This window comes from Maylandia zebra, linkage group LG8 (genome assembly GCF_041146795.1).
Source record: "Maylandia zebra isolate NMK-2024a linkage group LG8, Mzebra_GT3a, whole genome shotgun sequence".
NCBI classification, from domain to species: Eukaryota; Metazoa; Chordata; class Actinopteri; order Cichliformes; family Cichlidae; genus Maylandia; species Maylandia zebra.
The window spans coordinates 28554129-28577085 of record NC_135174.1 but is presented as its reverse complement, the minus strand read 5'-3'; the positions used below and the strand labels follow the sequence as shown (position 1 = coordinate 28577085).

At 46.3% G+C, this 22957-nt stretch overlaps 40 non-coding genes across 40 annotated transcripts; 12 read left to right on the top strand and 28 right to left on the bottom strand.

The window, feature by feature from the left end:
- Positions 1-364: 364 nt before the first annotated feature.
- On the bottom strand, positions 365-436 carry trnad-guc (transfer RNA aspartic acid (anticodon GUC)). The gene has a single exon. It is a non-coding gene; the product is annotated as a tRNA-Asp (tRNA).
- A 151-nt stretch (positions 437-587) lies between these two features.
- Positions 588-659, top strand: trnaq-cug (transfer RNA glutamine (anticodon CUG)). The gene has a single exon. It is a non-coding gene; the product is annotated as a tRNA-Gln (tRNA).
- A 1223-nt stretch (positions 660-1882) lies between these two features.
- On the bottom strand, positions 1883-1955 carry trnav-cac (transfer RNA valine (anticodon CAC)). Its single transcript has one exon. It is a non-coding gene; the product is annotated as a tRNA-Val (tRNA).
- A 614-nt stretch (positions 1956-2569) lies between these two features.
- trnav-uac (transfer RNA valine (anticodon UAC)) lies at positions 2570-2642 on the bottom strand. The gene has a single exon. It is a non-coding gene; the product is annotated as a tRNA-Val (tRNA).
- A 730-nt stretch (positions 2643-3372) lies between these two features.
- trnaq-cug (transfer RNA glutamine (anticodon CUG)) lies at positions 3373-3444 on the top strand. The gene has a single exon. It is a non-coding gene; the product is annotated as a tRNA-Gln (tRNA).
- A 474-nt stretch (positions 3445-3918) lies between these two features.
- Positions 3919-3991, bottom strand: trnav-cac (transfer RNA valine (anticodon CAC)). Its single transcript has one exon. It is a non-coding gene; the product is annotated as a tRNA-Val (tRNA).
- Positions 3992-4605: 614 nt separating this feature from the next.
- On the bottom strand, positions 4606-4678 carry trnav-uac (transfer RNA valine (anticodon UAC)). The gene has a single exon. It is a non-coding gene; the product is annotated as a tRNA-Val (tRNA).
- A 522-nt stretch (positions 4679-5200) lies between these two features.
- trnad-guc (transfer RNA aspartic acid (anticodon GUC)) lies at positions 5201-5272 on the bottom strand. The gene has a single exon. It is a non-coding gene; the product is annotated as a tRNA-Asp (tRNA).
- A 151-nt stretch (positions 5273-5423) lies between these two features.
- Positions 5424-5495, top strand: trnaq-cug (transfer RNA glutamine (anticodon CUG)). Its single transcript has one exon. It is a non-coding gene; the product is annotated as a tRNA-Gln (tRNA).
- A 474-nt stretch (positions 5496-5969) lies between these two features.
- trnav-cac (transfer RNA valine (anticodon CAC)) lies at positions 5970-6042 on the bottom strand. The gene has a single exon. It is a non-coding gene; the product is annotated as a tRNA-Val (tRNA).
- A 614-nt stretch (positions 6043-6656) lies between these two features.
- On the bottom strand, positions 6657-6729 carry trnav-uac (transfer RNA valine (anticodon UAC)). The gene has a single exon. It is a non-coding gene; the product is annotated as a tRNA-Val (tRNA).
- Positions 6730-7459: 730 nt separating this feature from the next.
- On the top strand, positions 7460-7531 carry trnaq-cug (transfer RNA glutamine (anticodon CUG)). The gene has a single exon. It is a non-coding gene; the product is annotated as a tRNA-Gln (tRNA).
- Positions 7532-7999: 468 nt separating this feature from the next.
- On the bottom strand, positions 8000-8072 carry trnav-uac (transfer RNA valine (anticodon UAC)). The gene has a single exon. It is a non-coding gene; the product is annotated as a tRNA-Val (tRNA).
- Positions 8073-8594: 522 nt separating this feature from the next.
- trnad-guc (transfer RNA aspartic acid (anticodon GUC)) lies at positions 8595-8666 on the bottom strand. The gene has a single exon. It is a non-coding gene; the product is annotated as a tRNA-Asp (tRNA).
- Positions 8667-8817: 151 nt separating this feature from the next.
- On the top strand, positions 8818-8889 carry trnaq-cug (transfer RNA glutamine (anticodon CUG)). Its single transcript has one exon. It is a non-coding gene; the product is annotated as a tRNA-Gln (tRNA).
- A 474-nt stretch (positions 8890-9363) lies between these two features.
- Positions 9364-9436, bottom strand: trnav-cac (transfer RNA valine (anticodon CAC)). The gene has a single exon. It is a non-coding gene; the product is annotated as a tRNA-Val (tRNA).
- A 614-nt stretch (positions 9437-10050) lies between these two features.
- Positions 10051-10123, bottom strand: trnav-aac (transfer RNA valine (anticodon AAC)). Its single transcript has one exon. It is a non-coding gene; the product is annotated as a tRNA-Val (tRNA).
- A 522-nt stretch (positions 10124-10645) lies between these two features.
- Positions 10646-10717, bottom strand: trnad-guc (transfer RNA aspartic acid (anticodon GUC)). The gene has a single exon. It is a non-coding gene; the product is annotated as a tRNA-Asp (tRNA).
- A 151-nt stretch (positions 10718-10868) lies between these two features.
- On the top strand, positions 10869-10940 carry trnaq-cug (transfer RNA glutamine (anticodon CUG)). The gene has a single exon. It is a non-coding gene; the product is annotated as a tRNA-Gln (tRNA).
- A 474-nt stretch (positions 10941-11414) lies between these two features.
- Positions 11415-11487, bottom strand: trnav-cac (transfer RNA valine (anticodon CAC)). The gene has a single exon. It is a non-coding gene; the product is annotated as a tRNA-Val (tRNA).
- Positions 11488-12101: 614 nt separating this feature from the next.
- trnav-aac (transfer RNA valine (anticodon AAC)) lies at positions 12102-12174 on the bottom strand. Its single transcript has one exon. It is a non-coding gene; the product is annotated as a tRNA-Val (tRNA).
- Positions 12175-12696: 522 nt separating this feature from the next.
- On the bottom strand, positions 12697-12768 carry trnad-guc (transfer RNA aspartic acid (anticodon GUC)). Its single transcript has one exon. It is a non-coding gene; the product is annotated as a tRNA-Asp (tRNA).
- A 151-nt stretch (positions 12769-12919) lies between these two features.
- trnaq-cug (transfer RNA glutamine (anticodon CUG)) lies at positions 12920-12991 on the top strand. Its single transcript has one exon. It is a non-coding gene; the product is annotated as a tRNA-Gln (tRNA).
- A 474-nt stretch (positions 12992-13465) lies between these two features.
- On the bottom strand, positions 13466-13538 carry trnav-cac (transfer RNA valine (anticodon CAC)). Its single transcript has one exon. It is a non-coding gene; the product is annotated as a tRNA-Val (tRNA).
- A 614-nt stretch (positions 13539-14152) lies between these two features.
- trnav-uac (transfer RNA valine (anticodon UAC)) lies at positions 14153-14225 on the bottom strand. The gene has a single exon. It is a non-coding gene; the product is annotated as a tRNA-Val (tRNA).
- Positions 14226-14747: 522 nt separating this feature from the next.
- trnad-guc (transfer RNA aspartic acid (anticodon GUC)) lies at positions 14748-14819 on the bottom strand. Its single transcript has one exon. It is a non-coding gene; the product is annotated as a tRNA-Asp (tRNA).
- Positions 14820-14970: 151 nt separating this feature from the next.
- Positions 14971-15042, top strand: trnaq-cug (transfer RNA glutamine (anticodon CUG)). The gene has a single exon. It is a non-coding gene; the product is annotated as a tRNA-Gln (tRNA).
- A 474-nt stretch (positions 15043-15516) lies between these two features.
- trnav-cac (transfer RNA valine (anticodon CAC)) lies at positions 15517-15589 on the bottom strand. The gene has a single exon. It is a non-coding gene; the product is annotated as a tRNA-Val (tRNA).
- A 614-nt stretch (positions 15590-16203) lies between these two features.
- trnav-uac (transfer RNA valine (anticodon UAC)) lies at positions 16204-16276 on the bottom strand. Its single transcript has one exon. It is a non-coding gene; the product is annotated as a tRNA-Val (tRNA).
- A 730-nt stretch (positions 16277-17006) lies between these two features.
- trnaq-cug (transfer RNA glutamine (anticodon CUG)) lies at positions 17007-17078 on the top strand. The gene has a single exon. It is a non-coding gene; the product is annotated as a tRNA-Gln (tRNA).
- A 468-nt stretch (positions 17079-17546) lies between these two features.
- trnav-uac (transfer RNA valine (anticodon UAC)) lies at positions 17547-17619 on the bottom strand. Its single transcript has one exon. It is a non-coding gene; the product is annotated as a tRNA-Val (tRNA).
- A 522-nt stretch (positions 17620-18141) lies between these two features.
- On the bottom strand, positions 18142-18213 carry trnad-guc (transfer RNA aspartic acid (anticodon GUC)). The gene has a single exon. It is a non-coding gene; the product is annotated as a tRNA-Asp (tRNA).
- A 151-nt stretch (positions 18214-18364) lies between these two features.
- trnaq-cug (transfer RNA glutamine (anticodon CUG)) lies at positions 18365-18436 on the top strand. Its single transcript has one exon. It is a non-coding gene; the product is annotated as a tRNA-Gln (tRNA).
- Positions 18437-18910: 474 nt separating this feature from the next.
- Positions 18911-18983, bottom strand: trnav-cac (transfer RNA valine (anticodon CAC)). Its single transcript has one exon. It is a non-coding gene; the product is annotated as a tRNA-Val (tRNA).
- Positions 18984-19597: 614 nt separating this feature from the next.
- Positions 19598-19670, bottom strand: trnav-uac (transfer RNA valine (anticodon UAC)). Its single transcript has one exon. It is a non-coding gene; the product is annotated as a tRNA-Val (tRNA).
- Positions 19671-20400: 730 nt separating this feature from the next.
- trnaq-cug (transfer RNA glutamine (anticodon CUG)) lies at positions 20401-20472 on the top strand. The gene has a single exon. It is a non-coding gene; the product is annotated as a tRNA-Gln (tRNA).
- A 474-nt stretch (positions 20473-20946) lies between these two features.
- On the bottom strand, positions 20947-21019 carry trnav-cac (transfer RNA valine (anticodon CAC)). Its single transcript has one exon. It is a non-coding gene; the product is annotated as a tRNA-Val (tRNA).
- A 614-nt stretch (positions 21020-21633) lies between these two features.
- On the bottom strand, positions 21634-21706 carry trnav-aac (transfer RNA valine (anticodon AAC)). The gene has a single exon. It is a non-coding gene; the product is annotated as a tRNA-Val (tRNA).
- Positions 21707-22228: 522 nt separating this feature from the next.
- trnad-guc (transfer RNA aspartic acid (anticodon GUC)) lies at positions 22229-22300 on the bottom strand. Its single transcript has one exon. It is a non-coding gene; the product is annotated as a tRNA-Asp (tRNA).
- Positions 22301-22451: 151 nt separating this feature from the next.
- trnaq-cug (transfer RNA glutamine (anticodon CUG)) lies at positions 22452-22523 on the top strand. Its single transcript has one exon. It is a non-coding gene; the product is annotated as a tRNA-Gln (tRNA).
- The last annotated feature ends 434 nt before the right edge of the window (positions 22524-22957 follow it).

The window sequence follows — 22957 nt, the reverse complement described above, 5'->3', positions numbered from 1 at the left end:
AATTGTGATCTCAAGATTGCATCTCTTGTCATGGGAGCTGATCTTCTGGTTGACAAGCTCTTTGATGTCCTTTGTTTGGCTAGCACACAATCTACAGAAGACAAGACCAAGAAACTTATTTGTCAGTAGGGACGCACGTAAAACAGAGAAAATGCTGCACAAGCAGTGTTCTCTTGGACTAGCATCTCTTCTGATGGGAGCTCTTTCTGAGAAGACCTTTTCGACTTGTGAGCGCACAGGTGGAATTCATGTTTCTTCAAGCCCATTATAGGACTAGATTATTAGATTGACTAGGATCTGGTGTGCGATTAAGGTGTGTGTGGTCATTGCAGGTAAAAGGCAGAACAGAGAAGGAAACTGCTCACTCCCCGTCGGGGAATCGAACCCCGGTCTTCCGCGTGACAGGCGGAGATACTGTCCACTATACTAACGAGGACCTCTGAAGCACTGCAATGGTCACGTCAAGCTGCGATTCGCAGCAGGTATGACAGGTAAAATTTGGCTGGCCGTGTAGAAATCCCCATCGGTTTACCAGGAACTACACTTTTATGCCTGTTTGACACAGATCTTTTGTGTGCTTCAGGCAGGGTTCCATGGTGTAATGGTTAGCACTCTGGACCCTGAATCCAGCGATCTGAGTTCAAGTCTCAGTGGAACCTCATTTGGCTTTCTAGCACTTTGCTCCACAGGTACATTAGCATTAGCACACGCTAGCATAAGAATCTAGTCAGTTGAAGAGCAAGTTAGGCTACGTTCACACTGCAGGTCTTAATGCTCAATTCCGATTTTTTGATCAAATCCGATTTTTTTGTCTGCTCGTTCACACTACAAATAAAATGCGACAGCAAACGCGCTCTAGTGTGAACGCTCAAAGCGGCCCGCATGCGCAAAAGAAGACGTCACACACAACGCGCTCTGTTTAGACCCAGAGCAAACAGTATTGTTTGATAGATGGCCCTTAATATAAAGACTTCGGACTTTATGTTTCCCAATTTTTGCTTTAAGTTATTTTGTTGTTTACATAATAATGTAAATAACCTAATAATTATCCTTATTGCTGTTTTAGAGAGGAGCGGTGCTTCAAAGGATAGCTGCAGATTTCTGTCAGAATCTGCAGATTATACAGTACAAATAAAATGTTCACGTTTCTCCAACGTTGTCTTCCCAACAGTTTCACTGATATCTACACGGGATGGCCAGAGAAGCGTTCGCGATGTCTTCTCTGGCGCTTCTCTGGCACTGATAATTGGCGTCTGTCTTGTGTCAGTGACGTAAAAGACGGATTTAATGCGACCTGACCGTTCAAACAGCAGTCGCTTTCTAAAACATCGGATATGTATCGGATTCAGTACCACATACGAAAGTGACCCAGATCGGATTTGAAAATATCGGATTTGCGCCGTTCACACTGTCATAGCATGATCGGATATGGGTCGCATAGGGTCAAAAAAATCGGATTTGATGCGCTTTCGCCTGCAGTGTGAACGTAGCCTTAGTGGCCCAGTCAGTTCCACTCCTCTTGTGTTGGCTGATCTCATCTGCACATGGTCTTCATGCTGCACCAAACCTCGCTCATGCTCTTCTGCTGCACTTTCCACTTCAGCTTCCTGCTGTATCGTTCATTAGCCACCTTGACTCAAGTCAACTTTTCCTCTTGCACTCTTCCCACTTCCAATCCCTTTGCCACCTCTGAAGGCCCCGATCTTCTTCTTGACAAGCTCTTTGATGTCCTTTGTTTGGCTAGCACACAACCTACAGAAGACAAAACCAAGAGACTTAATTCTCAATAGGGATGCAAGTAAAACAGAGAAAATGCTGGACAAGCAGAGTTGTCTAAAGAGTGAATATCAATTCCCTTGTAACCAAAGAAGGAAAAGACCCATGTTTCCGCCCGGTTTCGGACCGGGGACCTTTCGCGTGTGAGGCGAACGTGATAACCACTACACTACGGAAACCCCGAAAGACAGCTTGTTTGGCTTTCCAATGTGTCTCACTGAGTAATCTCGCACTCTGACAAATTTGGTGACATGTTCCTATCATGGCCTTGAAGTAAAAGGAGCCATGGAGAAGAGACAGACGCACTCTAGCAAGGAGTCTGAACTGTAGTCTCCATGTTAGGCTCACTTAAACTTTGGACATTTAGGAGTTCACTAAAGCAAGCACAGCTCAACATATGCTGCCCTAAGAACCCCAGAACCTCTGGCAGCAGAACTGTTGCCTAAAGCGCCCATTTGTTTCATTGCCTTGGGCATTGGCTGAAAATAGGCCCAAGTCCTGTGCAGGCCACCTAGAGCCAGTCATTTCCAAGAGCTTAGTCTGTGCCTCCATCTTCAGGAAATATAGCGACTGGAGATTTGTTGATTTGTGTGAAGTCTGTGGAGTTTGCAGAAATTTGGGCCATAGACAACTCTTTAGCAAGACGAGCATCCAAAGGTTACAGATGTCAGAGACCTGAACCAGATTTGAGTACTTTCTCTTGTCTGTGTCCCAAACAGCAGTAGAACCCCACAAGTTCAAGCAGTGCCTGCAGTCAGACACTTTTATATCAGGACGCATAAGCAAAGACGCATGCTTCCGCCCGGTTTCGGACCGGGGACCTTTCGCGTGTAAGGCGAACGTGATAACCACTACACTACGGAAACTGAGCTTGCGTACCCCGTAGTAATTAAAGGAGCATTTCAATGCTTTCTTACATTTGTGGACTTTTATGACAGATCATGTAGGACTATTGAGAAGGAGGGAACTCCCATTTGTGTCATTCTTCAAGCACTCCCCCACTTATGGCTGTATTGACAATGCAAATTGTGATCTCAAGATTGCATCTCTTGTCATGGGAGCTGATCTTCTGGTTGACAAGCTCTTTGATGTCCTTTGTTTGGCTAGCACACAATCTACAGAAGACAAGACCAAGAAACTTATTTGTCAGTAGGGACGCACGTAAAACAGAGAAAATGCTGCACAAGCAGTGTTCTCTTGGACTAGCATCTCTTCTGATGGGAGCTCTTTCTGAGAAGACCTTTTCGACTTGTGAGCGCACAGGTGGAATTCATGTTTCTTCAAGCCCATTATAGGACTAGATTATTAGATTGACTAGGATCTGGTGTGCGATTAAGGTGTGTGTGGTCATTGCAGGTAAAAGGCAGAACAGAGAAGGAAACTGCTCACTCCCCGTCGGGGAATCGCGTGACAGGCGGAGATACTGTCCACTATACTAACGAGGACCTCTGAAGCACTGCAATGGTCACGTCAAGCTGCGATTCGCAGCAGGTATGACAGGTAAAATTTGGCTGGCCGTGTAGAAATCCCCATCGGTTTACCAGGAACTACACTTTTATGCCTGTTTGACACAGATCTTTTGTGTGCTTCAGGCAGGGTTCCATGGTGTAATGGTTAGCACTCTGGACCCTGAATCCAGCGATCTGAGTTCAAGTCTCAGTGGAACCTCATTTGGCTTTCTAGCACTTTGCTCCACAGGTACATTAGCATTAGCACACGCTAGCATAAGAATCTAGTCAGTTGAAGAGCAAGTTAGTGGCCCAGTCAGTTCCACTCCTCTTGTGTTGGCTGATCTCATCTGCACATGGTCTTCATGCTGCACCAAACCTCGCTCATGCTCTTCTGCTGCACTTTCCACTTCAGCTTCCTGCTGTATCGTTCATTAGCCACCTTGACTCAAGTCAACTTTTCCTCTTGCACTCTTCCCACTTCCAATCCCTTTGCCACCTCTGAAGGCCCCGATCTTCTTCTTGACAAGCTCTTTGATGTCCTTTGTTTGGCTAGCACACAACCTACAGAAGACAAAACCAAGAGACTTAATTCTCAATAGGGATGCAGGTAAAACAGAGAAAATGCTGGACAAGCAGAGTTGTCTAAAGAGTGAATATCAATTCCCTTGTAACCAAAGAAGGAAAAGACCCATGTTTCCGCCCGGTTTCGGACCGGGGACCTTTCGCGTGTGAGGCGAACGTGATAACCACTACACTACGGAAACCCCGAAAGACAGCTTGTTTGGCTTTCCAATGTGTCTCACTGAGTAATCTCGCACTCTGACAAATTTGGTGACATGTTCCTATCATGGCCTTGAAGTAAAAGGAGCCATGGAGAAGAGACAGACGCACTCTAGCAAGGAGTCTGAACTGTAGTCTCCATGTTAGGCTCACTTAAACTTTGGACATTTAGGAGTTCACTAAAGCAAGCACAGCTCAACATATGCTGCCCTAAGAACCCCAGAACCTCTGGCAGCAGAACTGTTGCCTAAAGCGCCCATTTGTTTCATTGCCTTGGGCATTGGCTGAAAATAGGCCCAAGTCCTGTGCAGGCCACCTAGAGCCAGTCATTTCCAAGAGCTTAGTCTGTGCCTCCATCTTCAGGAAATATAGCGACTGGAGATTTGTTGATTTGTGTGAAGTCTGTGGAGTTTGCAGAAATTTGGGCCATAGACAACTCTTTAGCAAGACGAGCATCCAAAGGTTACAGATGTCAGAGACCTGAACCAGATTTGAGTACTTTCTCTTGTCTGTGTCCCAAACAGCAGTAGAACCCCACAAGTTCAAGCAGTGCCTGCAGTCAGACACTTTTATATCAGGACGCATAAGCAAAGACGCATGCTTCCGCCCGGTTTCGGACCGGGGACCTTTCGCGTGTAAGGCGAACGTGATAACCACTACACTACGGAAACTGAGCTTGCGTACCCCGTAGTAATTAAAGGAGCATTTCAATGCTTTCTTACATTTGTGGACTTTTATGACAGATCATGTAGGACTATTGAGAAGGAGGGAACTCCCATTTGTGTCATTCTTCAAGCACTCCCCCACTTATGGCTGTATTGACAATGCAAATTGTGATCTCAAGATTGCATCTCTTGTCATGGGAGCTGATCTTCTGGTTGACAAGCTCTTTGATGTCCTTTGTTTGGCTAGCACACAATCTACAGAAGACAAGACCAAGAAACTTATTTGTCAGTAGGGACGCACGTAAAACAGAGAAAATGCTGCACAAGCAGTGTTCTCTTGGACTAGCATCTCTTCTGATGGGAGCTCTTTCTGAGAAGACCTTTTCGACTTGTGAGCGCACAGGTGGAATTCATGTTTCTTCAAGCCCATTATAGGACTAGATTATTAGATTGACTAGGATCTGGTGTGCGATTAAGGTGTGTGTGGTCATTGCAGGTAAAAGGCAGAACAGAGAAGGAAACTGCTCACTCCCCGTCGGGGAATCGAACCCCGGTCTTCCGCGTGACAGGCGGAGATACTGTCCACTATACTAACGAGGACCTCTGAAGCACTGCAATGGTCACGTCAAGCTGCGATTCGCAGCAGGTATGACAGGTAAAATTTGGCTGGCCGTGTAGAAATCCCCATCGGTTTACCAGGAACTACACTTTTATGCCTGTTTGACACAGATCTTTTGTGTGCTTCAGGCAGGGTTCCATGGTGTAATGGTTAGCACTCTGGACCCTGAATCCAGCGATCTGAGTTCAAGTCTCAGTGGAACCTCATTTGGCTTTCTAGCACTTTGCTCCACAGGTACATTAGCATTAGCACACGCTAGCATAAGAATCTAGTCAGTTGAAGAGCAAGTTAGTGGCCCAGTCAGTTCCACTCCTCTTGTGTTGGCTGATCTCATCTGCACATGGTCTTCATGCTGCACCAAACCTCGCTCATGCTCTTCTGCTGCACTTTCCACTTCAGCTTCCTGCTGTATCGTTCATTAGCCACCTTGACTCAAGTCAACTTTTCCTCTTGCACTCTTCCCACTTCCAATCCCTTTGCCACCTCTGAAGGCCCCGATCTTCTTCTTGACAAGCTCTTTGATGTCCTTTGTTTGGCTAGCACACAACCTACAGAAGACAAAACCAAGAGACTTAATTCTCAATAGGGATGCAAGTAAAACAGAGAAAATGCTGGACAAGCAGAGTTGTCTAAAGAGTGAATATCAATTCCCTTGTAACCAAAGAAGGAAAAGACCCATGTTTCCGCCCGGTTTCGGACCGGGGACCTTTCGCGTGTGAGGCGAACGTGATAACCACTACACTACGGAAACCCCGAAAGACAGCTTGTTTGGCTTTCCAATGTGTCTCACTGAGTAATCTCGCACTCTGACAAATTTGGTGACATGTTCCTATCATGGCCTTGAAGTAAAAGGAGCCATGGAGAAGAGACAGACGCACTCTAGCAAGGAGTCTGAACTGTAGTCTCCATGTTAGGCTCACTTAAACTTTGGACATTTAGGAGTTCACTAAAGCAAGCACAGCTCAACATATGCTGCCCTAAGAACCCCAGAACCTCTGGCAGCAGAACTGTTGCCTAAAGCGCCCATTTGTTTCATTGCCTTGGGCATTGGCTGAAAATAGGCCCAAGTCCTGTGCAGGCCACCTAGAGCCAGTCATTTCCAAGAGCTTAGTCTGTGCCTCCATCTTCAGGAAATATAGCGACTGGAGATTTGTTGATTTGTGTGAAGTCTGTGGAGTTTGCAGAAATTTGGGCCATAGACAACTCTTTAGCAAGACGAGCATCCAAAGGTTACAGATGTCAGAGACCTGAACCAGATTTGAGTACTTTCTCTTGTCTGTGTCCCAAACAGCAGTAGAACCCCACAAGTTCAAGCAGTGCCTGCAGTCAGACACTTTTATATCAGGACGCATAAGCAAAGACGCATGCTTCCGCCCGGTTTCGGACCGGGGACCTTTCGCGTGTAAGGCGAACGTGATAACCACTACACTACGGAAACTGAGCTTGCGTACCCCGTAGTAATTAAAGGAGCATTTCAATGCTTTCTTACATTTGTGGACTTTTATGACAGATCATGTAGGACTATTGAGAAGGAGGGAACTCCCATTTGTGTCATTCTTCAAGCACTCCCCCACTTATGGCTGTATTGACAATGCAAATTGTGATCTCAAGATTGCATCTCTTGTCATGGGAGCTGATCTTCTGGTTGACAAGCTCTTTGATGTCCTTTGTTTGGCTAGCACACAATCTACAGAAGACAAGACCAAGAAACTTATTTGTCAGTAGGGACGCACGTAAAACAGAGAAAATGCTGCACAAGCAGTGTTCTCTTGGACTAGCATCTCTTCTGATGGGAGCTCTTTCTGAGAAGACCTTTTCGACTTGTGAGCGCACAGGTGGAATTCATGTTTCTTCAAGCCCATTATAGGACTAGATTATTAGATTGACTAGGATCTGGTGTGCGATTAAGGTGTGTGTGGTCATTGCAGGTAAAAGGCAGAACAGAGAAGGAAACTGCTCACTCCCCGTCGGGGAATCGCGTGACAGGCGGAGATACTGTCCACTATACTAACGAGGACCTCTGAAGCAGTGCAATGGTCACGTCAAGCTGCGATTCGCAGCAGGTATGACAGGTAAAATTTGGCTGGCCGTGTAGAAATCCCCATCGGTTTACCAGGAACTACACTTTTATGCCTGTTTGACACAGATCTTTTGTGTGCTTCAGGCAGGGTTCCATGGTGTAATGGTTAGCACTCTGGACTCTGAATCCAGCGATCTGAGTTCAAGTCTCAGTGGAACCTCATTTGGCTTTCTAGCACTTTGCTCCACAGGTACATTAGCACACGCTAGCATAAGAATCTAGTCAGTTAAAGAGCAAGTTAGTGGCCCAGTCAGTTCCTCTCCTCTTGTGTTGGCTGATCTCATCTGCACATGGTCTTCATGCTGCACCAAACCTCGCTCATGCTCTTCTGCTGCACTTTCCACTTCAGCTTCCTGCTGTATCGTTCATTAGCCACCTTGACTCAAGTCAACTTTTCCTCTTGCACTCTTCTCACTTCTAATCCTGTTGCCACCTCTGAAGGCCCGGATCTTCTTCTTGACAAGCTCTTTGATGTCCTTTGTTTGGCTAGCACACAACCTACAGAAGACAAAACCAAGAGACTTAATTCTCAATAGGGATGCAAGTAAAACAGAGAAAATGCTGGACAAGCAGAGTTGTCTAAAGAGTGAATATCAATTCCCTTGTGACCAAAGAAGGAAAAGACCCATGTTTCCACCCGGTTTCGGACCGGGGACCTTTCGCGTGTAAGGCGAACGTGATAACCACTACACTACGGAAACTGAGCTTGCGTACCCCGTAGTAATTAAAGGAGCATTTCAATGCTTTCTTACATTTGTGGACTTTTATGACAGATCATGTAGGACTATTGAGAAGGAGGGAACTCCCATTTGTGTCATTCTTCAAGCACTCCCCCACTTATGGCTGTATTGACAATGCAAATTGTGATCTCAAGATTGCATCTCTTGTCATGGGAGCTGATCTTCTGGTTGACAAGCTCTTTGATGTCCTTTGTTTGGCTAGCACACAATCTACAGAAGACAAGACCAAGAAACTTATTTGTCAGTAGGGACGCACGTAAAACAGAGAAAATGCTGCACAAGCAGTGTTCTCTTGGACTAGCATCTCTTCTGATGGGAGCTCTTTCTGAGAAGACCTTTTCGACTTGTGAGCGCACAGGTGGAATTCATGTTTCTTCAAGCCCATTATAGGACTAGATTATTAGATTGACTAGGATCTGGTGTGCGATTAAGGTGTGTGTGGTCATTGCAGGTAAAAGGCAGAACAGAGAAGGAAACTGCTCACTCCCCGTCGGGGAATCGAACCCCGGTCTTCCGCGTGACAGGCGGAGATACTGTCCACTATACTAACGAGGACCTCTGAAGCAGTGCAATGGTCACGTCAAGCTGCGATTCGCAGCAGGTATGACAGGTAAAATTTGGCTGGCCGTGTAGAAATCCCCATCGGTTTACCAGGAACTACACTTTTATGCCTGTTTGACACAGATCTTTTGTGTGCTTCAGGCAGGGTTCCATGGTGTAATGGTTAGCACTCTGGACTCTGAATCCAGCGATCTGAGTTCAAGTCTCAGTGGAACCTCATTTGGCTTTCTAGCACTTTGCTCCACAGGTACATTAGCATTAGCACACCCTAGCATAAGAATCTAGTCAGTTGAAGAGCAAGTTAGTGGCCCAGTCAGTTCCACTCCTCTTGTGTTGGCTGATCTCATCTGCACATGGTCTTCATGCTGCACCAAACCTCGCTCATGCTCTTCTGCTGCACTTTCCACTTCAGCTTCCTGCTGTATCGTTCATTAGCCACCTTGACTCAAGTCAACTTTTCCTCTTGCACTCTTCCCACTTCCAATCCCTTTGCCACCTCTGAAGGCCCCGATCTTCTTCTTGACAAGCTCTTTGATGTCCTTTGTTTGGCTAGCACACAACCTACAGAAGACAAAACCAAGAGACTTAATTCTCAATAGGGATGCAAGTAAAACAGAGAAAATGCTGGACAAGCAGAGTTGTCTAAAGAGTGAATATCAATTCCCTTGTAACCAAAGAAGGAAAAGACCCATGTTTCCGCCCGGTTTCGGACCGGGGACCTTTCGCGTGTGAGGCGAACGTGATAACCACTACACTACGGAAACCCCGAAAGACAGCTTGTTTGGCTTTCCAATGTGTCTCACTGAGTAATCTCGCACTCTGACAAATTTGGTGACATGTTCCTATCATGGCCTTGAAGTAAAAGGAGCCATGGAGAAGAGACAGACGCACTCTAGCAAGGAGTCTGAACTGTAGTCTCCATGTTAGGCTCACTTAAACTTTGGACATTTAGGAGTTCACTAAAGCAAGCACAGCTCAACATATGCTGCCCTAAGAACCCCAGAACCTCTGGCAGCAGAACTGTTGCCTAAAGCGCCCATTTGTTTCATTGCCTTGGGCATTGGCTGAAAATAGGCCCAAGTCCTGTGCAGGCCACCTAGAGCCAGTCATTTCCAAGAGCTTAGTCTGTGCCTCCATCTTCAGGAAATATAGCGACTGGAGATTTGTTGATTTGTGTGAAGTCTGTGGAGTTTGCAGAAATTTGGGCCATAGACAACTCTTTAGCAAGACGAGCATCCAAAGGTTACAGATGTCAGAGACCTGAACCAGATTTGAGTACTTTCTCTTGTCTGTGTCCCAAACAGCAGTAGAACCCCACAAGTTCAAGCAGTGCCTGCAGTCAGACACTTTTATATCAGGACGCATAAGCAAAGACGCATGCTTCCGCCCGGTTTCGGACCGGGGACCTTTCGCGTGTTAGGCGAACGTGATAACCACTACACTACGGAAACTGAGCTTGCGTACCCCGTAGTAATTAAAGGAGCATTTCAATGCTTTCTTACATTTGTGGACTTTTATGACAGATCATGTAGGACTATTGAGAAGGAGGGAACTCCCATTTGTGTCATTCTTCAAGCACTCCCCCACTTATGGCTGTATTGACAATGCAAATTGTGATCTCAAGATTGCATCTCTTGTCATGGGAGCTGATCTTCTGGTTGACAAGCTCTTTGATGTCCTTTGTTTGGCTAGCACACAATCTACAGAAGACAAGACCAAGAAACTTATTTGTCAGTAGGGACGCACGTAAAACAGAGAAAATGCTGCACAAGCAGTGTTCTCTTGGACTAGCATCTCTTCTGATGGGAGCTCTTTCTGAGAAGACCTTTTCGACTTGTGAGCGCACAGGTGGAATTCATGTTTCTTCAAGCCCATTATAGGACTAGATTATTAGATTGACTAGGATCTGGTGTGCGATTAAGGTGTGTGTGGTCATTGCAGGTAAAAGGCAGAACAGAGAAGGAAACTGCTCACTCCCCGTCGGGGAATCGAACCCCGGTCTTCCGCGTGACAGGCGGAGATACTGTCCACTATACTAACGAGGACCTCTGAAGCAGTGCAATGGTCACGTCAAGCTGCGATTCGCAGCAGGTATGACAGGTAAAATTTGGCTGGCCGTGTAGAAATCCCCATCGGTTTACCAGGAACTACACTTTTATGCCTGTTTGACACAGATCTTTTGTGTGCTTCAGGCAGGGTTCCATGGTGTAATGGTTAGCACTCTGGACTCTGAATCCAGCGATCTGAGTTCAAGTCTCAGTGGAACCTCATTTGGCTTTCTAGCACTTTGCTCCACAGGTACATTAGCATTAGCACACCCTAGCATAAGAATCTAGTCAGTTGAAGAGCAAGTTAGTGGCCCAGTCAGTTCCACTCCTCTTGTGTTGGCTGATCTCATCTGCACATGGTCTTCATGCTGCACCAAACCTCGCTCATGCTCTTCTGCTGCACTTTCCACTTCAGCTTCCTGCTGTATCGTTCATTAGCCACCTTGACTCAAGTCAACTTTTCCTCTTGCACTCTTCCCACTTCCAATCCCTTTGCCACCTCTGAAGGCCCCGATCTTCTTCTTGACAAGCTCTTTGATGTCCTTTGTTTGGCTAGCACACAACCTACAGAAGACAAAACCAAGAGACTTAATTCTCAATAGGGATGCAAGTAAAACAGAGAAAATGCTGGACAAGCAGAGTTGTCTAAAGAGTGAATATCAATTCCCTTGTAACCAAAGAAGGAAAAGACCCATGTTTCCGCCCGGTTTCGGACCGGGGACCTTTCGCGTGTGAGGCGAACGTGATAACCACTACACTACGGAAACCCCGAAAGACAGCTTGTTTGGCTTTCCAATGTGTCTCACTGAGTAATCTCGCACTCTGACAAATTTGGTGACATGTTCCTATCATGGCCTTGAAGTAAAAGGAGCCATGGAGAAGAGACAGACGCACTCTAGCAAGGAGTCTGAACTGTAGTCTCCATGTTAGGCTCACTTAAACTTTGGACATTTAGGAGTTCACTAAAGCAAGCACAGCTCAACATATGCTGCCCTAAGAACCCCAGAACCTCTGGCAGCAGAACTGTTGCCTAAAGCGCCCATTTGTTTCATTGCCTTGGGCATTGGCTGAAAATAGGCCCAAGTCCTGTGCAGGCCACCTAGAGCCAGTCATTTCCAAGAGCTTAGTCTGTGCCTCCATCTTCAGGAAATATAGCGACTGGAGATTTGTTGATTTGTGTGAAGTCTGTGGAGTTTGCAGAAATTTGGGCCATAGACAACTCTTTAGCAAGACGAGCATCCAAAGGTTACAGATGTCAGAGACCTGAACCAGATTTGAGTACTTTCTCTTGTCTGTGTCCCAAACAGCAGTAGAACCCCACAAGTTCAAGCAGTGCCTGCAGTCAGACACTTTTATATCAGGACGCATAAGCAAAGACGCATGCTTCCGCCCGGTTTCGGACCGGGGACCTTTCGCGTGTTAGGCGAACGTGATAACCACTACACTACGGAAACTGAGCTTGCGTACCCCGTAGTAATTAAAGGAGCATTTCAATGCTTTCTTACATTTGTGGACTTTTATGACAGATCATGTAGGACTATTGAGAAGGAGGGAACTCCCATTTGTGTCATTCTTCAAGCACTCCCCCACTTATGGCTGTATTGACAATGCAAATTGTGATCTCAAGATTGCATCTCTTGTCATGGGAGCTGATCTTCTGGTTGACAAGCTCTTTGATGTCCTTTGTTTGGCTAGCACACAATCTACAGAAGACAAGACCAAGAAACTTATTTGTCAGTAGGGACGCACGTAAAACAGAGAAAATGCTGCACAAGCAGTGTTCTCTTGGACTAGCATCTCTTCTGATGGGAGCTCTTTCTGAGAAGACCTTTTCGACTTGTGAGCGCACAGGTGGAATTCATGTTTCTTCAAGCCCATTATAGGACTAGATTATTAGATTGACTAGGATCTGGTGTGCGATTAAGGTGTGTGTGGTCATTGCAGGTAAAAGGCAGAACAGAGAAGGAAACTGCTCACTCCCCGTCGGGGAATCGAACCCCGGTCTTCCGCGTGACAGGCGGAGATACTGTCCACTATACTAACGAGGACCTCTGAAGCAGTGCAATGGTCACGTCAAGCTGCGATTCGCAGCAGGTATGACAGGTAAAATTTGGCTGGCCGTGTAGAAATCCCCATCGGTTTACCAGGAACTACACTTTTATGCCTGTTTGACACAGATCTTTTGTGTGCTTCAGGCAGGGTTCCATGGTGTAATGGTTAGCACTCTGGACTCTGAATCCAGCGATCTGAGTTCAAGTCTCAGTGGAACCTCATTTGGCTTTCTAGCACTTTGCTCCACAGGTACATTAGCATTAGCACACGCTAGCATAAGAATCTAGTCAGTTGAAGAGCAAGTTAGTGGCCCAGTCAGTTCCACTCCTCTTGTGTTGGCTGATCTCATCTGCACATGGTCTTCATGCTGCACCAAACCTCGCTCATGCTCTTCTGCTGCACTTTCCACTTCAGCTTCCTGCTGTATCGTTCATTAGCCACCTTGACTCAAGTCAACTTTTCCTCTTGCACTCTTCCCACTTCCAATCCCTTTGCCACCTCTGAAGGCCCCGATCTTCTTCTTGACAAGCTCTTTGATGTCCTTTGTTTGGCTAGCACACAACCTACAGAAGACAAAACCAAGAGACTTAATTCTCAATAGGGATGCAAGTAAAACAGAGAAAATGCTGGACAAGCAGAGTTGTCTAAAGAGTGAATATCAATTCCCTTGTAACCAAAGAAGGAAAAGACCCATGTTTCCGCCCGGTTTCGGACCGGGGACCTTTCGCGTGTGAGGCGAACGTGATAACCACTACACTACGGAAACCCCGAAAGACAGCTTGTTTGGCTTTCCAATGTGTCTCACTGAGTAATCTCGCACTCTGACAAATTTGGTGACATGTTCCTATCATGGCCTTGAAGTAAAAGGAGCCATGGAGAAGAGACAGACGCACTCTAGCAAGGAGTCTGAACTGTAGTCTCCATGTTAGGCTCACTTAAACTTTGGACATTTAGGAGTTCACTAAAGCAAGCACAGCTCAACATATGCTGCCCTAAGAACCCCAGAACCTCTGGCAGCAGAACTGTTGCCTAAAGCGCCCATTTGTTTCATTGCCTTGGGCATTGGCTGAAAATAGGCCCAAGTCCTGTGCAGGCCACCTAGAGCCAGTCATTTCCAAGAGCTTAGTCTGTGCCTCCATCTTCAGGAAATATAGCGACTGGAGATTTGTTGATTTGTGTGAAGTCTGTGGAGTTTGCAGAAATTTGGGCCATAGACAACTCTTTAGCAAGACGAGCATCCAAAGGTTACAGATGTCAGAGACCTGAACCAGATTTGAGTACTTTCTCTTGTCTGTGTCCCAAACAGCAGTAGAACCCCACAAGTTCAAGCAGTGCCTGCAGTCAGACACTTTTATATCAGGACGCATAAGCAAAGACGCATGCTTCCGCCCGGTTTCGGACCGGGGACCTTTCGCGTGTAAGGCGAACGTGATAACCACTACACTACGGAAACTGAGCTTGCGTACCCCGTAGTAATTAAAGGAGCATTTCAATGCTTTCTTACATTTGTGGACTTTTATGACAGATCATGTAGGACTATTGAGAAGGAGGGAACTCCCATTTGTGTCATTCTTCAAGCACTCCCCCACTTATGGCTGTATTGACAATGCAAATTGTGATCTCAAGATTGCATCTCTTGTCATGGGAGCTGATCTTCTGGTTGACAAGCTCTTTGATGTCCTTTGTTTGGCTAGCACACAATCTACAGAAGACAAGACCAAGAAACTTATTTGTCAGTAGGGACGCACGTAAAACAGAGAAAATGCTGCACAAGCAGTGTTCTCTTGGACTAGCATCTCTTCTGATGGGAGCTCTTTCTGAGAAGACCTTTTCGACTTGTGAGCGCACAGGTGGAATTCATGTTTCTTCAAGCCCATTATAGGACTAGATTATTAGATTGACTAGGATCTGGTGTGCGATTAAGGTGTGTGTGGTCATTGCAGGTAAAAGGCAGAACAGAGAAGGAAACTGCTCACTCCCCGTCGGGGAATCGAACCCCGGTCTTCCGCGTGACAGGCGGAGATACTGTCCACTATACTAACGAGGACCTCTGAAGCACTGCAATGGTCACGTCAAGCTGCGATTCGCAGCAGGTATGACAGGTAAAATTTGGCTGGCCGTGTAGAAATCCCCATCGGTTTACCAGGAACTACACTTTTATGCCTGTTTGACACAGATCTTTTGTGTGCTTCAGGCAGGGTTCCATGGTGTAATGGTTAGCACTCTGGACCCTGAATCCAGCGATCTGAGTTCAAGTCTCAGTGGAACCTCATTTGGCTTTCTAGCACTTTGCTCCACAGGTACATTAGCATTAGCACACGCTAGCATAAGAATCTAGTCAGTTGAAGAGCAAGTTAGTGGCCCAGTCAGTTCCACTCCTCTTGTGTTGGCTGATCTCATCTGCACATGGTCTTCATGCTGCACCAAACCTCGCTCATGCTCTTCTGCTGCACTTTCCACTTCAGCTTCCTGCTGTATCGTTCATTAGCCACCTTGACTCAAGTCAACTTTTCCTCTTGCACTCTTCCCACTTCCAATCCCTTTGCCACCTCTGAAGGCCCCGATCTTCTTCTTGACAAGCTCTTTGATGTCCTTTGTTTGGCTAGCACACAACCTACAGAAGACAAAACCAAGAGACTTAATTCTCAATAGGGATGCAAGTAAAACAGAGAAAATGCTGGACAAGCAGAGTTGTCTAAAGAGTGAATATCAATTCCCTTGTAACCAAAGAAGGAAAAGACCCATGTTTCCGCCCGGTTTCGGACCGGGGACCTTTCGCGTGTGAGGCGAACGTGATAACCACTACACTACGGAAACCCCGAAAGACAGCTTGTTTGGCTTTCCAATGTGTCTCACTGAGTAATCTCGCACTCTGACAAATTTGGTGACATGTTCCTATCATGGCCTTGAAGTAAAAGGAGCCATGGAGAAGAGACAGACGCACTCTAGCAAGGAGTCTGAACTGTAGTCTCCATGTTAGGCTCACTTAAACTTTGGACATTTAGGAGTTCACTAAAGCAAGCACAGCTCAACATATGCTGCCCTAAGAACCCCAGAACCTCTGGCAGCAGAACTGTTGCCTAAAGCGCCCATTTGTTTCATTGCCTTGGGCATTGGCTGAAAATAGGCCCAAGTCCTGTGCAGGCCACCTAGAGCCAGTCATTTCCAAGAGCTTAGTCTGTGCCTCCATCTTCAGGAAATATAGCGACTGGAGATTTGTTGATTTGTGTGAAGTCTGTGGAGTTTGCAGAAATTTGGGCCATAGACAACTCTTTAGCAAGACGAGCATCCAAAGGTTACAGATGTCAGAGACCTGAACCAGATTTGAGTACTTTCTCTTGTCTGTGTCCCAAACAGCAGTAGAACCCCACAAGTTCAAGCAGTGCCTGCAGTCAGACACTTTTATATCAGGACGCATAAGCAAAGACGCATGCTTCCGCCCGGTTTCGGACCGGGGACCTTTCGCGTGTAAGGCGAACGTGATAACCACTACACTACGGAAACTGAGCTTGCGTACCCCGTAGTAATTAAAGGAGCATTTCAATGCTTTCTTACATTTGTGGACTTTTATGACAGATCATGTAGGACTATTGAGAAGGAGGGAACTCCCATTTGTGTCATTCTTCAAGCACTCCCCCACTTATGGCTGTATTGACAATGCAAATTGTGATCTCAAGATTGCATCTCTTGTCATGGGAGCTGATCTTCTGGTTGACAAGCTCTTTGATGTCCTTTGTTTGGCTAGCACACAATCTACAGAAGACAAGACCAAGAAACTTATTTGTCAGTAGGGACGCACGTAAAACAGAGAAAATGCTGCACAAGCAGTGTTCTCTTGGACTAGCATCTCTTCTGATGGGAGCTCTTTCTGAGAAGACCTTTTCGACTTGTGAGCGCACAGGTGGAATTCATGTTTCTTCAAGCCCATTATAGGACTAGATTATTAGATTGACTAGGATCTGGTGTGCGATTAAGGTGTGTGTGGTCATTGCAGGTAAAAGGCAGAACAGAGAAGGAAACTGCTCACTCCCCGTCGGGGAATCGCGTGACAGGCGGAGATACTGTCCACTATACTAACGAGGACCTCTGAAGCAGTGCAATGGTCACGTCAAGCTGCGATTCGCAGCAGGTATGACAGGTAAAATTTGGCTGGCCGTGTAGAAATCCCCATCGGTTTACCAGGAACTACACTTTTATGCCTGTTTGACACAGATCTTTTGTGTGCTTCAGGCAGGGTTCCATGGTGTAATGGTTAGCACTCTGGACTCTGAATCCAGCGATCTGAGTTCAAGTCTCAGTGGAACCTCATTTGGCTTTCTAGCACTTTGCTCCACAGGTACATTAGCACACGCTAGCATAAGAATCTAGTCAGTTAAAGAGCAAGTTAGTGGCCCAGTCAGTTCCTCTCCTCTTGTGTTGGCTGATCTCATCTGCACATGGTCTTCATGCTGCACCAAACCTCGCTCATGCTCTTCTGCTGCACTTTCCACTTCAGCTTCCTGCTGTATCGTTCATTAGCCACCTTGACTCAAGTCAACTTTTCCTCTTGCACTCTTCTCACTTCTAATCCTGTTGCCACCTCTGAAGGCCCGGATCTTCTTCTTGACAAGCTCTTTGATGTCCTTTGTTTGGCTAGCACACAACCTACAGAAGACAAAACCAAGAGACTTAATTCTCAATAGGGATGCAAGTAAAACAGAGAAAATGCTGGACAAGCAGAGTTGTCTAAAGAGTGAATATCAATTCCCTTGTGACCAAAGAAGGAAAAGACCCATGTTTCCACCCGGTTTCGGACCGGGGACCTTTCGCGTGTAAGGCGAACGTGATAACCACTACACTACGGAAACTGAGCTTGCGTACCCCGTAGTAATTAAAGGAGCATTTCAATGCTTTCTTACATTTGTGGACTTTTATGACAGATCATGTAGGACTATTGAGAAGGAGGGAACTCCCATTTGTGTCATTCTTCAAGCACTCCCCCACTTATGGCTGTATTGACAATGCAAATTGTGATCTCAAGATTGCATCTCTTGTCATGGGAGCTGATCTTCTGGTTGACAAGCTCTTTGATGTCCTTTGTTTGGCTAGCACACAATCTACAGAAGACAAGACCAAGAAACTTATTTGTCAGTAGGGACGCACGTAAAACAGAGAAAATGCTGCACAAGCAGTGTTCTCTTGGACTAGCATCTCTTCTGATGGGAGCTCTTTCTGAGAAGACCTTTTCGACTTGTGAGCGCACAGGTGGAATTCATGTTTCTTCAAGCCCATTATAGGACTAGATTATTAGATTGACTAGGATCTGGTGTGCGATTAAGGTGTGTGTGGTCATTGCAGGTAAAAGGCAGAACAGAGAAGGAAACTGCTCACTCCCCGTCGGGGAATCGAACCCCGGTCTTCCGCGTGACAGGCGGAGATACTGTCCACTATACTAACGAGGACCTCTGAAGCAGTGCAATGGTCACGTCAAGCTGCGATTCGCAGCAGGTATGACAGGTAAAATTTGGCTGGCCGTGTAGAAATCCCCATCGGTTTACCAGGAACTACACTTTTATGCCTGTTTGACACAGATCTTTTGTGTGCTTCAGGCAGGGTTCCATGGTGTAATGGTTAGCACTCTGGACTCTGAATCCAGCGATCTGAGTTCAAGTCTCAGTGGAACCTCATTTGGCTTTCTAGCACTTTGCTCCACAGGTACATTAGCATTAGCACACCCTAGCATAAGAATCTAGTCAGTTGAAGAGCAAGTTAGTGGCCCAGTCAGTTCCACTCCTCTTGTGTTGGCTGATCTCATCTGCACATGGTCTTCATGCTGCACCAAACCTCGCTCATGCTCTTCTGCTGCACTTTCCACTTCAGCTTCCTGCTGTATCGTTCATTAGCCACCTTGACTCAAGTCAACTTTTCCTCTTGCACTCTTCCCACTTCCAATCCCTTTGCCACCTCTGAAGGCCCCGATCTTCTTCTTGACAAGCTCTTTGATGTCCTTTGTTTGGCTAGCACACAACCTACAGAAGACAAAACCAAGAGACTTAATTCTCAATAGGGATGCAAGTAAAACAGAGAAAATGCTGGACAAGCAGAGTTGTCTAAAGAGTGAATATCAATTCCCTTGTAACCAAAGAAGGAAAAGACCCATGTTTCCGCCCGGTTTCGGACCGGGGACCTTTCGCGTGTGAGGCGAACGTGATAACCACTACACTACGGAAACCCCGAAAGACAGCTTGTTTGGCTTTCCAATGTGTCTCACTGAGTAATCTCGCACTCTGACAAATTTGGTGACATGTTCCTATCATGGCCTTGAAGTAAAAGGAGCCATGGAGAAGAGACAGACGCACTCTAGCAAGGAGTCTGAACTGTAGTCTCCATGTTAGGCTCACTTAAACTTTGGACATTTAGGAGTTCACTAAAGCAAGCACAGCTCAACATATGCTGCCCTAAGAACCCCAGAACCTCTGGCAGCAGAACTGTTGCCTAAAGCGCCCATTTGTTTCATTGCCTTGGGCATTGGCTGAAAATAGGCCCAAGTCCTGTGCAGGCCACCTAGAGCCAGTCATTTCCAAGAGCTTAGTCTGTGCCTCCATCTTCAGGAAATATAGCGACTGGAGATTTGTTGATTTGTGTGAAGTCTGTGGAGTTTGCAGAAATTTGGGCCATAGACAACTCTTTAGCAAGACGAGCATCCAAAGGTTACAGATGTCAGAGACCTGAACCAGATTTGAGTACTTTCTCTTGTCTGTGTCCCAAACAGCAGTAGAACCCCACAAGTTCAAGCAGTGCCTGCAGTCAGACACTTTTATATCAGGACGCATAAGCAAAGACGCATGCTTCCGCCCGGTTTCGGACCGGGGACCTGTCGCGTGTAAGGCGAACGTGATAACCACTACACTACGGAAACTGAGCTTGCGTACCCCGTAGTAATTAAAGGAGCATTTCAATGCTTTCTTACATTTGTGGACTTTTATGACAGATCATGTAGGACTATTGAGAAGGAGGGAACTCCCATTTGTGTCATTCTTCAAGCACTCCCCCACTTATGGCTGTATTGACAATGCAAATTGTGATCTCAAGATTGCATCTCTTGTCATGGGAGCTGATCTTCTGGTTGACAAGCTCTTTGATGTCCTTTGTTTGGCTAGCACACAATCTACAGAAGACAAGACCAAGAAACTTATTTGTCAGTAGGGACGCACGTAAAACAGAGAAAATGCTGCACAAGCAGTGTTCTCTTGGACTAGCATCTCTTCTGATGGGAGCTCTTTCTGAGAAGACCTTTTCGACTTGTGAGCGCACAGGTGGAATTCATGTTTCTTCAAGCCCATTATAGGACTAGATTATTAGATTGACTAGGATCTGGTGTGCGATTAAGGTGTGTGTGGTCATTGCAGGTAAAAGGCAGAACAGAGAAGGAAACTGCTCACTCCCCGTCGGGGAATCGCGTGACAGGCGGAGATACTGTCCACTATACTAACGAGGACCTCTGAAGCAGTGCAATGGTCACGTCAAGCTGCGATTCGCAGCAGGTATGACAGGTAAAATTTGGCTGGCCGTGTAGAAATCCCCATCGGTTTACCAGGAACTACACTTTTATGCCTGTTTGACACAGATCTTTTGTGTGCTTCAGGCAGGGTTCCATGGTGTAATGGTTAGCACTCTGGACTCTGAATCCAGCGATCTGAGGTCAAGTCTCAGTGGAACCTCATTTGGCTTTCTAGCACTTTGCTCCACAGGTACATTAGCATTAGCACACCCTAGCATAAGAATCTAGTCAGTTGAAGAGCAAGTTAGTGGCCCAGTCAGTTCCACTCCTCTTGTGTTGGCTGATCTCATCTGCACATGGTCTTCATGCTGCACCAAACCTCGCTCATGCTCTTCTGCTGCACTTTCCACTTCAGCTTCCTGCTGTATCGTTCATTAGCCACCTTGACTCAAGTCAACTTTTCCTCTTGCACTCTTCCCACTTCCAATCCCTTTGCCACCTCTGAAGGCCCCGATCTTCTTCTTGACAAGCTCTTTGATGTCCTTTGTTTGGCTAGCACACAACCTACAGAAGACAAAACCAAGAGACTTAATTCTCAATAGGGATGCAAGTAAAACAGAGAAAATGCTGGACAAGCAGAGTTGTCTAAAGAGTGAATATCAATTCCCTTGTAACCAAAGAAGGAAAAGACCCATGTTTCCGCCCGGTTTCGGACCGGGGACCTTTCGCGTGTGAGGCGAACGTGATAACCACTACACTACGGAAACCCCGAAAGACAGCTTGTTTGGCTTTCCAATGTGTCTCACTGAGTAATCTCGCACTCTGACAAATTTGGTGACATGTTCCTATCATGGCCTTGAAGTAAAAGGAGCCATGGAGAAGAGACAGACGCACTCTAGCAAGGAGTCTGAACTGTAGTCTCCATGTTAGGCTCACTTAAACTTTGGACATTTAGGAGTTCACTAAAGCAAGCACAGCTCAACATATGCTGCCCTAAGAACCCCAGAACCTCTGGCAGCAGAACTGTTGCCTAAAGCGCCCATTTGTTTCATTGCCTTGGGCATTGGCTGAAAATAGGCCCAAGTCCTGTGCAGGCCACCTAGAGCCAGTCATTTCCAAGAGCTTAGTCTGTGCCTCCATCTTCAGGAAATATAGCGACTGGAGATTTGTTGATTTGTGTGAAGTCTGTGGAGTTTGCAGAAATTTGGGCCATAGACAACTCTTTAGCAAGACGAGCATCCAAAGGTTACAGATGTCAGAGACCTGAACCAGATTTGAGTACTTTCTCTTGTCTGTGTCCCAAACAGCAGTAGAACCCCACAAGTTCAAGCAGTGCCTGCAGTCAGACACTTTTATATCAGGACGCATAAGCAAAGACGCATGCTTCCGCCCGGTTTCGGACCGGGGACCTTTCGCGTGTTAGGCGAACGTGATAACCACTACACTACGGAAACTGAGCTTGCGTACCCCGTAGTAATTAAAGGAGCATTTCAATGCTTTCTTACATTTGTGGACTTTTATGACAGATCATGTAGGACTATTGAGAAGGAGGGAACTCCCATTTGTGTCATTCTTCAAGCACTCCCCCACTTATGGCTGTATTGACAATGCAAATTGTGATCTCAAGATTGCATCTCTTGTCATGGGAGCTGATCTTCTGGTTGACAAGCTCTTTGATGTCCTTTGTTTGGCTAGCACACAATCTACAGAAGACAAGACCAAGAAACTTATTTGTCAGTAGGGACGCACGTAAAACAGAGAAAATGCTGCACAAGCAGTGTTCTCTTGGACTAGCATCTCTTCTGATGGGAGCTCTTTCTGAGAAGACCTTTTCGACTTGTGAGCGCACAGGTGGAATTCATGTTTCTTCAAGCCCATTATAGGACTAGATTATTAGATTGACTAGGATCTGGTGTGCGATTAAGGTGTGTGTGGTCATTGCAGGTAAAAGGCAGAACAGAGAAGGAAACTGCTCACTCCCCGTCGGGGAATCGAACCCCGGTCTTCCGCGTGACAGGCGGAGATACTGTCCACTATACTAACGAGGACCTCTGAAGCAGTGCAATGGTCACGTCAAGCTGCGATTCGCAGCAGGTATGACAGGTAAAATTTGGCTGGCCGTGTAGAAATCCCCATCGGTTTACCAGGAACTACACTTTTATGCCTGTTTGACACAGATCTTTTGTGTGCTTCAGGCAGGGTTCCATGGTGTAATGGTTAGCACTCTGGACTCTGAATCCAGCGATCTGAGTTCAAGTCTCAGTGGAACCTCATTTGGCTTTCTAGCACTTTGCTCCACAGGTACATTAGCATTAGCACACGCTAGCATAAGAATCTAGTCAGTTGAAGAGCAAGTTAGTGGCCCAGTCAGTTCCACTCCTCTTGTGTTGGCTGATCTCATCTGCACATGGTCTTCATGCTGCACCAAACCTCGCTCATGCTCTTCTGCTGCACTTTCCACTTCAGCTTCCTGCTGTATCGTTCATTAGCCACCTTGACTCAAGTCAACTTTTCCTCTTGCACTCTTCCCACTTCCAATCCCTTTGCCACCTCTGAAGGCCCCGATCTTCTTCTTGACAAGCTCTTTGATGTCCTTTGTTTGGCTAGCACACAACCTACAGAAGACAAAACCAAGAGACTTAATTCTCAATAGGGATGCAAGTAAAACAGAGAAAATGCTGGACAAGCAGAGTTGTCTAAAGAGT